Genomic DNA, 10,225 nt, shown 5'->3' on the forward strand with positions numbered 1-10,225 from the left:
CCATTAACCCACATCAACAAATTGCAACCGTACAACTACCTCCAACGGCAAATACCGAATTTAACCAATCAGGTTCTTCTTCAACGTCAAGTCCCGCTTATCGTATACGAATGGATGTTCCTTCTTATGACGGATCAATAAATATTGAGGAATTTTTGGATTATATCTCCCGTTTAGAAATTTTTTTTGATGTTATGCAAGTGGAAGGTCCTGAACAGGTACGTTGTGTTACTGGTTATTTATCTAAAACTGCTCTTACTTGGTGGAAACAGGAATCTGAGCATCGTCGTTTATTACACCTTCCTCCTATTTCTTCATGGTTAGAATTGAAACCTTTAATGTTTTCCCGGTTCCTCCCTCCGGATTATGAGAACCAACTATGTGTTGATTATTTACGTTGCCGCCAAGGAAGACGTTCCGTTGAGGAATATGCTTCGGAATTCCAAAGACTAATAACAAGACTTAATCTCCCAGATTCAGAGTCAATGAAAGTAGAAAAATTCAAGGACGGACTTCGTAATGATATTAAAGATTTGGTTAATTTGAGAGCTTTTAATTCGGTTTCTGAATGTATTAGTGTAGCTCGGTCTTTTGAATCAGATTCACGTTCCATTTTTCGGGGACATAGTACGAGAAGTCAATCAGTCAGAACTCTACCAGATGAATTAGATCAATCAAAGCAGGCGGAGGACGGTACTAAATCACTAACAGAAAATCCTTATAAAAAACCTCCACCAGTTAAGTGTTATCGCTGTTTTGAAACAGGCCACTATTCTAATGCTTGCCCCTCTCGCGGTAAAGCTAATTTGGTGGAAAAGAAAGCTGATTCGGATACAGATGATGATCAATTGGAACGAATTGATACTATTCCCGACAACGGTGATCGGGTTATGTTACTCACTCGACGAGTTCTTTTCACACCTTTCAAGAGGAATTTATCTCAACGAAAGAATTTGTTCGTTACAAGAGGAACAGTACTGAATAAAGTTTGTACTATTGTGATTGACAATGGTTGTGTAGAGAATTTGATTTCTACAAAACTGGTCAAATTTTTGGGAATTCCTACAATGATTAAATCAAACCCATATAAAACCGCTTGGATTCAGTCGGGAACTACTACACGGGTTGATCACATGTGTACTATTAATCTTTCTATTGGTTCTTCTTATATGTCTACAGTTAATTGTGATGTCACCGATATGGATTTATGCCACATCATATTAGGACGACCTTGGCAATCCGATGTTGATGCCACTTACCGTGGTCGTTTGAATGTTTATGAATTTCCGTGGAAGAAGAAGATTGTGACGTTATTGCCAATTGAAGATGGATCGGAAGAACTACATTCTCTTCACAAACGGTTCGGGACGAACCTCTTGAGGGAAGGGGATGCTGATGCAGGGGCACCCGGCGTGGAGACTATTTCCATGACCGGACCCGGTCATGGACCAACCGGCCAAAGAGAGTAGAATTAGGAAGTCCTTATTTTAGTATGATTATTAATTAATTTAGGTTTAGGAATTATGCTATTTTAATATTTCCAATAATTGGAAAGGTTCATATTTAAGTCCAAGTTATTTAGGAAGTTGCAGTATTTAATTATTTAGGAAGTCTAATTCAAGTCTATCTAGGAAAGTCCAGAATCCTATAAAAGGATGTCTAGTTTGTCTATTATTCTCAGATTAAGAGAAAAACCCCATTGAAGTTTTAATCAAGTTTATTATTTAGAGTTATTTTGATCTTTATTTTCATCGTTCTTATTTAATTATTCATCTCTTTTAATTCCGCTGCGTTCTACATCAGTTTGGCTACATGCTAATCTTACCAAAGACATCTTCGACAACTTAACTATTCCTACAACCAGAACCATAAATAGCTTCTTCAGGTTTGTTGCTCCTTTTGCCATCATCTGGAGCCTTTGGTTTGAGAGAAATAGAAGAATATTCGAGGCCAAGGACAAATCCGCTTCAAATGTTATCATTTCCATCAAAGGACTTGTGCACTATTGGGAGTGTTAATGAGCCTTGGTTCTCTTCCACCTTTTTCTCGGATTGGATTTTCAATTTGAATGCAGTATCTTATATGTAATTTCCCTTATTTTTTCATTGTTTTCCATTTCCCTTTGTAATTGCAACCTTAGCAACTCTTGAATACAATTCTACCTTCTTCCACAAAAAAAAAACAGCATGAGTAAGTGTTGATGAGTACGTAAAGTACTCCATTTTTGGGCTTTATTTTATAGTCTCTGCGTATTAATTTTGGTGGAATAATTAAGTTACATAGTTTTGTAGGAAACTCCCTAAAAGATAAAGAAGTTACTAAGACAAGAATTTCCTAAGGATATTCAGATAGATGTATGGATTGGTAACTATAAAGAGTGAAGTTGGTGAAGAAAATGGTTGGTTTAGGGTGCGATCTGCAGTTTGGGATTTTCCAGGGGGTAATTCTGGATATTAGGGACTGAACAGGAAATAGCATCCCTCCCCTGAATTGGAATCTGGTAGATTTAATTACCAAACTGCCATTCCCAAATTCCAAACCGCCATGCATTACCAAACCAGCTTTCCAAATTTTCAAACAGCCATTCTCAATTACCAAAACAGCATACCTAATTTCCAAACCGCCTTCACCCATCTATAAAAGGGACCCAAACACGTACAATTGTGACACACCCCCACACACTAGTGAAAAGAACACTAGTGAAAAGAGCAAGTTTGTAGGAGCAACGTTAGAGATAAATTAGCTTCTTTGGGTGCAAGAATTTGGGAGATTCAAGGGCTATATCGAAGACAAGTTTTGGAGAAAGACGAGAGAAACGGGCTTCATCAAATATCAATTCGGTTTTATCTTCTTCACTCTTTTCCTTTACTTGTTTATCATTAATTGAACCATGTATTAAATATCCATGGGTTTCTAACTCTTCCACGAGGATAGAGGATGAAACCCTAACATGAGTATTTGAATTCTAATATCATATTTATTTTATCATCTCTAGTTAATGTGCTTAAAGATTTATAATTAATCGTACTTCGGTTAGTCTAATAAACTAACAACTTGGTTCTTAATTGCATGATAGTTTAAGTGAAGTGGGTTATGGGTTTTGATCATTGTTAAAGTGTTTCTTATTTTCCGAAAATTGAAGACTGAAATCTAACAATTGTTGAGTTATCAAAAGAGGGATAATAATTTGAATTAGATAGATTTGAATATGATTGTTAGTGGTGAATTCCAATATCCTAGATTTACCAACTTATAGTTTTTCATCACAACTTTATTTTATTTTCTAAGTTTCAATTTTTAGCTTTCCAAACATCTTCTCAAAATCAACTATTTTCTTTCCTAGTTTATTAGTTAGTTTTAGGTTTAGACTTAATTCCGAACATATCCTCGTGGGATCGACTTCGTAATACAAACCATATATATTCACATACGGTTCGTGAACTTGCGAGTTTTAATTTAGTCTAGTTAGTCTATTATTTAGGTTCACTAGATTTCACATCAAGTTTTTGGCGCCGCTGCCGGGGATTTGTTTTTAGGAATTGTCCTTAAATTTTGAATTGATTCTAAACAAGTTAGTTTAGGAATTTGTTTGCTTTCTAAAAAAAAATTTCACAAAAATATTTTATTTCTAGATTTTTTTTAGGAGCTTTTTAAATTTTGGTTATTTGTGATTGTTTCAGATTTAGCAAGAAAATAAAAAAAAAAAAAAGCCTCGGATTCGAACACTTAAGTGAATAGTGGTCCGGGTCGTCTGCAAAGGTCATCGCTTGTCTAGAACGGAAGGTAATTTTTCTGATCACCCACGAATCTCCTGTAAGTGGGTAATTGTGTGAATTTGTTTGCCTCATTGTTTTGTCGAACTGTTTAGTGTAAGCATTTTAGTAAGGGCACAAAACCCAATTACAAGATAGGAGTTCGGGTTTCATCACCATTCTCTTGCCCATTTAGGAAACAACATTCGCGATCCTAAGCCTCGTTAATAATTAAAATCTGATTTAGACAGTGACTCTAGGGCATCGAGCTCATAGGACCTTCATAAACAACTCGGGAACTCGATTTTTATCTGGGCATTCTCAGAGGACATCGTATGAGCAATTCTTGTCAAAAAGGCCGCCTCGAGAAGAGGAAACATTTGTCAAAGTAAGACGGTTGTTACAACGTTCATCGTTGGCTATCTTCCTGGAGAATTGTTTACTGTCTACTTTGATCGAGTAACCCTTATAACAGTCATAGTTCAAGTGTTGTGGCGAAGTAGGAGCTGTCTAGATTACTAGGCAAATCTGACAAGCCATTCACTAAATCTACGTCTAATAACTTGTTGCTAGATTCTGTTTAGGTTGCTTGGTGGAGTCAGCTTGATTGTGCTTGTTTCCTTAGGATCTTCGTAGTGAATCCTTGGTTTTCGGAAAAAAAAAATATTCCCTTCTCTGTCCGTGTCAGTTTATGCCACCTAGACCTCGTGATCACTTAGGTCGTTTCATTAAAAGAGATCAAGGAAGTGAAATAGTTGAAGTAATGGGTGAGAACATAGATCAACGTAGGATTGAGAATGCTCCACTAACCGTAAGAGAGTACATGTACCCCACAAGGACTAGTCGTCCGTCGTGTATTCAATTGCCTGTCACCACAGCTCATTTTGAGCTAAAACCGGGTATGATCCAAATGTTGCCTATTTTCCGTGGTGCGGAAAACGAGAATCCCTATCACCATATTAGGGAATTTGAGGAGATTTGTTCAACCATGAAATTAGAGATATGTCTGAGGATGAGTTAAAACTGAGGTTGTTTCCCTTCTCGTTGAAAGAGAAAGCTAAATCTTGGTTGCACGCTTTGCAACCCGAGTCGATCAGTCATTGGGAAGAGTTAACCACAACCTTTCTTCAAAAGTTCTTCCCTAAACACAAAACCGCTACCTTTAGGCAAAATCTTGCAGGTTTTGTGCAGCAAGATGGAGAGTCCCTTAGTAGTTATTTCGAGAGGTTTAACGACCTCCTCTTACAATGCCCTCACCATTGTTTCGAGAAAATACGATTAGTCCAGATTCTCTATGATGGACTAGATTATCAAACTAAAACCATGGTTGAGTCATTCTGCAATGGTGGATTTGTGAATAACACAGCGGAAGAGGCAATGGAGTACCTCTATGATGTGGCAGAGAAATCTCACCAATGGGAACCCTTTAAAGAGCCTAGGAGGATTGTAGCTAACAAGGGGGCATATACCTTATAGAATCCCATCCAGCTTTTGTCGATTTAGCAAAAAGATTAGAGGTCGTTGAAATAGGTAAACAAAAGTCTTCTGTCGAGTCTAGGGGCAGACCAAATCCGGTTATGATTGTAGGAAATGAACTAGTAAGTTACCCATGTTCGGTTTGTGGAGATCCTACACACACGGGTAACCGATGCACCTTATTCTTTAGTAAACATGATCCATTCTCTAACACCTATAACCCAGGGTGGAGAAAGCATCCTAATTTCTCATGGTCCAATGGACAATCTCATATCACTCAATCCGAGAGTATTCCTAATCGTCCAGGCTTCCTAAGAACCAACTGTGTCAACTCTTGCCACCCAACAGAAGTTGTTATCTTTAGAAGAATCTCTATCATTACTCGCCCAGAGTAATGCTCAGCTGAATCAGAGTACTGCTCGGTTCCAAGAAACAACAACTCAGATGATGAACTCCCAAGCTCAGTCCATTCTAAAATTAGAGGCACAAATAGGTCAATTGGCTAATACACTAAGTGCGAGGGAACCAGGTAAATTCCCTAGCCAACCTCAACCAAACCCAAAAGGAGTGTTTGAAAGTAGTTCTTCAAAGACAAAAGAACAAGTACAGGCAGTCACTACACTTAGGAATGGAAAAGTTATAGGTGCCTGAAAAGTGTAAAACTACTACCTCACCCACCAAAGAGCTGATAGTTAGAGAGCCACCTTCTAAGGGTATAGACGAGAGTTCACCTGAGAGAATTCGTACCATTCCAGCTCCTTTTCCTGAAAGGTTAGCTGCGGATAGAAAGGGTGCAAATGCTAATGAGTTAATGGATATTCTTAAAGAAGTAAAAATTAGCATTCCACTACTTGATGCAATCAAGCAGATTCCTGCTTATGCAAAACTCCTAAAGGAATTGTGTACTCATAAGCGTAAGCCACAAGTACACAAGAAGGTTTTTCTAACTGAGAATGTCAGTTCCATCATTAAAGAACAGAAACTCCCTCCTAAGTATAAAGACCCTGGTAGCCCGATTCTTCCCTGCACTATAGGAGATCATCATATAGAGCGTGCTTTACTTGATTTAGGTGCCAGTGTCAACCTTTTGCCTTACACAGTCTATTTATAGCTAGGATTAGGAGAGATGAAACCCACATCTGTAATGCTTCATTTAGCTGATCGTTCTGTAAGACGTCCACGTGGTACTGTTGAGGATGTATTAATTACAGTGGGTGATCTCATTTTTCCGGTTGACTTCATAGTCTTAGATACTGAGCCAGTCGAAAATGTCAATAGCCAAATCCCAATTATCTAAGGTCGGACATTCCTTGCTACGTCAAATGCAATCATTTTTTGTAGACGTGGGTTGTTGAAGATGTCATTTGGTAGCATGAAAATTGAATTAAACATTTTCAATGTTGGACTGCACCCATCTAATCCTGATGAATTTGATGAGGCAGACCTAATTGAGTTGTTAGTTCAAGATTTTCTACCTACCACATTGTCTCAAGATCCGCTAGAGCTCCTTTTGGCCTACTTTGAGACAGCCGCTAAGGAAGAAGAGGTCCAGGAAGTAAACGTTGTGTTAGAATCAACTCCAGTTTTAGATCACCTCAAGTGGAAAACCAAACCTGAACCTTTAGAAGTCAAACCATTAGTACCTGACTCACCAGTTGTAGAACCGCTTAAGTTAGATTTAAAACCACTGCCTGACACACTTAAGTATGCCTATTTAGGTTCTACTGAGTCCTTGCCTGTTATAATTGCTTCAGATTTAGATCAAGAACAGGAAGATAAAGTGTTAGATGTCCTTAAGGAACATAAAGAGGCGATAGGATGGTCATTAGCTGATATTAAGGGAATAAGTCCTTCTGTGGTACAACATCGGATCTATTTAGAAGATAATGCTAAAACATCTCGTGAACCACAGAAAAGGTTAAATCCTGCCATGAAAGAGGTTGTTAGGACTGAGGTTATGAAACTTTTAGATGCAGGTGTCATTTACCCAATCTCTGATAGCTTATGGGTTAGCCCAAATCAAGTCGTACCTAAAAAGACAGGTATCACGGTAGTAGAGAATGAGAATAACGAGTTAGTACCCACCCGTGTGCAAACGGGATGGCGTATGTGTATTGACTACCGTAAGCTGAATACCGCAATTAGGAAAGATCATTTCCCTCTTCCTTTTATAGATCAGATGCTAGAGAGGTTAGCCGGACATGAGTATTATTGTTTCCTTGATGGATATTCCGGTTATAACCAAATCGCCATAGCACCTAAGGATCAAGAGAAAACCACTTTCACTTGTCCTTTCGGACGTTCGCCTATCGTCGTATGCCATTTGGGTTGTGTAATGCACCAGCTACCTTTCAAAGCTGTATGCTTAGTATATTCTCTGATGAGTGTCTTCACCATCATACCCTCGTTCTTCAAAGGTGTAAAGAGAAAAATTTAGTGCTCAATTGGGAGAAGTGTCATTTCATGGTTAAGTCTGGTATAGTGTTGGGACATGTTGTTTCGTCGAGGGGCATAGAAGTTGATAGAGCGAAAGTAGATCTTATTTCCAAACTCCAAATTCCGAAATCTGTTAGAGATATTCGCTCGTTTCTTGGTCACGCCGGTTTTTATCGTCGCTTCATCAAAGATTTTAGTAAAATTGCTAAACCCCTCAGCAACTTACTTGCTAAAGAGAGTACTTTTATCATTGATGAAGCATGCATTGAAGCATTTGATAAACTTAAGAAATCATTAACTTCTACCCCCATCATCAAGCCTCCTGATTGGAATGCACCTTTTGAAATCATGTGTGACGCTTCAGATTATGCAATTGGTGCTATCTTAGGGCAACGCCATGATAGAGCACCTTCGGTGATCTATTATGCAAGTAAGACTTTAGATGGAGCCCAACTAAACTACTCCACCACTGAAAAGGAGTTGTTGACAGTTGTGTATGCGTTAGATAAGTTTCGTTCCTACCTCATCGGATCTAAGGTCATAGTTTACACAGATCATACCGCTCTGAAGTATCTTCTTTCCAAAAAGGATGCTAAACCGCGTTTGATTAGGTGGATTTTATTGCTACAAGAGTTTGACCTTGAAATTCGAGACAAAAAGGGTACCGAGAATGTTGTAGCCGACCACCTAGCACGCATAATAGTTGAGTCTAGAAATGATGAGAGACCTATCCTTGACACCTTTCCGGATGAACAACTCTTTTCCATCAACCAGTTACCATGGTTTGTTGACATTGTGAATTATTTAGCAACTGGTCAGATACCCGAGAAATAGTCTAAACAAGATAGGAATAAATTTTTTTCAGAGGTCAAACATTTCTTTTGGGATGATCCATATCTATTCAAGTATTGTCCTGATCAGATCATTCATAGGTGTCTCCCTGATAGTGAGATAATGAGTGTACTCAACTTTTGTCATTCTGGAGCATGTGGAGGACATTTTAGTGCGAAAAAACCGCTGCAAAAATATTGCAGTGTGGTTTCTATTGGCCAACCATTTATAAGGACTCTCATGAGTACTGTAAGAGTTGTGATAGATGTCAGAAACTAGGAAAAATCACCCGTCGTAACATGATGCCACTAAATCCCATATTACTAGTCGAAATATTTGATGTGTGGGTATAGATTTTATGGGTCCGTTTCCTAGTTCATATGGAAATCTCTATATTTTAGTAGTAGTCGACTACGTGTCTAAGTGGGTGGAGGCAATACCAACTAGAACGAATGATCGCCATGTGGTGATTAAGTTTGTCAAAGAATATATCTTTTCTCGGTTTGGTACACCGAAGACCATTATAAGTGATGGTGGGAAACATTTTTGCAATCGAAGTTTTGAGACACTTCTCAAAAAGTACTCCATCACTCATAAAGTCTCTACACCTTACCACCCACAAACTTGTGGGCAAGTAGAAGTATCCAATAGGCAAATCAAATAAATTCTAGAAAAGACTGTGAGTCCAAATCGTAAGGATTGGTCTTTACGTCTATCTGATGCCTTGTGGGCATATCGTACTGCCTTCAAAACACCAATAGGGATGTCTCCTTATAGACTTGTTTATGGAAAAGCTTGTCACTTACCTGTAGAGTTAGAGCATAAAGCCTATTGGGTTATCAAACAATTAAATTTTGACTTGTCTTCCGCTGGAGATAGTCGGAAACTCCAACTCAATGAGTTGGATGAAATCCGAAATGATGCGTACCAAAGTGCAAAAATCTACAAAGAACGCACAAAAGTCTTTCATGATAAGTCCATCAATAGGAAAACATTTAAGCCTGGTCAAAAAGTCCTTTTATATAACTCTAGATTACACCTATTTCCTGGCAAGTTGAGATCTCGATGGTCTGGTCCTTACTTAGTTAAAGTTGTCTATCCTCATGGAGCCGTAGGAGTTGAGAATTCAAAGAATGGTGACATCTTTAAAGTCAATGGACAACGTTTAAAACCTTTTCTTGAGATGCCCACTAGAGAAATTGAGGAGGAAACATTAGAGGATCCCGTCTATGAGGATTAAGTTATCACTTCACTACGTCTGGCTGAAGACGATAAACTTAGCGCTAGCTGGGAGGTAACCCATGCAGTTAGTAGGTTTAGGGGCACCAATATCTGGTAATATCCTTCCTTTCACCCTTTTATTTATTTTTACATTTCTCTTTGTCCAATTTTTGAACATTGCGAACAATGTTCGGTTTAAGTTTGGGGATGGGGGGTAAAAAATTTGTCCCTTATTTCAAAATGCAAGAGGGTCCAAAATTTCAAAATTTTTGAGTCGATAGAATTATGTGAGGCTAGTTGAGGACTTTTAGCTTGTTAATAGCTTTAGATCTTAGTTGTTATACTATCCTTGTCCAAAGATTTTCTCATGAATGTCGAGTCTTAAGGTTATTTGTTACCTAGCCATATGAGTACTATATAAGTGACGAGTTAGCACTACTAAGAGAACTAGACTAATCATTAGTGGAGACTTAACCCAGTGAGGATTTCTGAGCCTTTTAATGTCCTTC

The 10,225-nt window shown here is 38.3% G+C and overlaps 1 pseudogene; it reads left to right on the forward strand.

The window, feature by feature from the left end:
• The first annotated feature begins 4,359 nt into the window (after positions 1 to 4,359).
• On the forward strand, positions 4,360 to 9,735 carry LOC147532315 (uncharacterized; annotated as a pseudogene).
• The last annotated feature ends 490 nt before the right edge of the window (positions 9,736 to 10,225 follow it).

The sequence above is a fragment of the Eschscholzia californica genome, unplaced genomic scaffold (genome assembly GCF_041429995.1).
Source record: "Eschscholzia californica isolate CP2 unplaced genomic scaffold, dmEscCali1.0.p SCAF_6, whole genome shotgun sequence".
Lineage (NCBI taxonomy): Eukaryota > Viridiplantae > Streptophyta > Magnoliopsida > Ranunculales > Papaveraceae > Eschscholzia > Eschscholzia californica.